The sequence below is a fragment of the Propithecus coquereli genome, unplaced genomic scaffold (genome assembly GCF_000956105.1).
Source record: "Propithecus coquereli isolate 6110/MARCELLA unplaced genomic scaffold, Pcoq_1.0 Scaffold325, whole genome shotgun sequence".
Lineage (NCBI taxonomy): Eukaryota > Metazoa > Chordata > Mammalia > Primates > Indriidae > Propithecus > Propithecus coquereli.
Genome location: NW_012148897.1, coordinates 1222731 through 1223767, shown reverse-complemented (window position 1 = coordinate 1223767; position 1037 = coordinate 1222731). Strand labels below are relative to the sequence as shown.

Sequence of the window (1037 nt, the reverse complement as noted above, 5' to 3'; positions counted from 1 at the left end):
ATAAGTTTATGTCATCTGTTTACGAGATGTATCATCTGTCTGAAATGGTGGGCAGCCACAGACCTCAATCTATGGTACGTTTATCAAGCAATTCACATTTGAGGATCTAAGCGTTGCACTGTATTTGTATTACCCTAAAGAAATACATAGTGTACTTGGAAAGAAAGATAAATACATATAAAATAGTAATGATAACTCAGGAAACTTACAAACTAACCAAGCGGGATAGATGGTAACTGCTACAGAAGTTCAACAGATGACTTACAGACTGGTCCTCACCTATGTCGAGCCTAGAAAACATTAAGGGAAAAGAGAGACTATGCCAAGCATCAAGAACTGTAAGATTATAAAAGGGACACTCTCATAAACTGTATCACATGGTAGATACAACCTCTCTGGAAAAAAATTTATACTCTTATATGCTCTTTGACAAAGTAATTTCATTCCTAAGTATATAGTCTGAGAAAATAATAAGAAATATGGACAGATATTTTACAAGAAAATAAGGAAAAAAGAAAAAAAAAAAACCTGGAAATGTCCAGCTTCAGATATTGGTTAATTAAATGTTGGTATATCAGTCTATGAATTGTCTAACACCACAACAATGCTGTGTATCAACCATAAACCCTCAGTGGTACACAAGTTTATTGCTCATGTGTCTGGCGTCAGTTAGGGGTTGGCTGGCTTCAGCCAGGGCGACTGGGGCAATGTGGCTCTGTGTCACCACCTCTCCCTCTTCATCTAACAGACTCAATTAAACATGTTCCCACAGCTATCACAAAGGCCCGAGGGGAAACATGCAAGCCCTCTTGAGAGGTAGGCTCAGAACTTCCACCTCATTCTAATCCCCAAAGGCCGGAGTAAAAGTTAAAGGGCACTAAAAAGTTACATCAGGGTCAACAGGCCTGCCGCCTGTTTTTTAAAATAGTTTTATTATAAAGGACACGGGGAGCACTGTAGGGGGGAAGGGCATGCCTTTAACCCGCACTTGGGTAAGGCAAAGACATAAAGTGTAACCGTAATGTTTGTACCCTCAT

General features: G+C 39.5%; 1 long non-coding RNA gene across 1 annotated transcript in view; it reads right to left on the bottom strand.

Annotated features, from left to right (window-relative positions):
- LOC105815295 overlaps nt 1-1037 on the bottom strand; it is a 6893-nt gene that overhangs the window by 1281 nt on the left and 4575 nt on the right. The gene's annotated exons all lie outside the window — the stretch shown is intronic.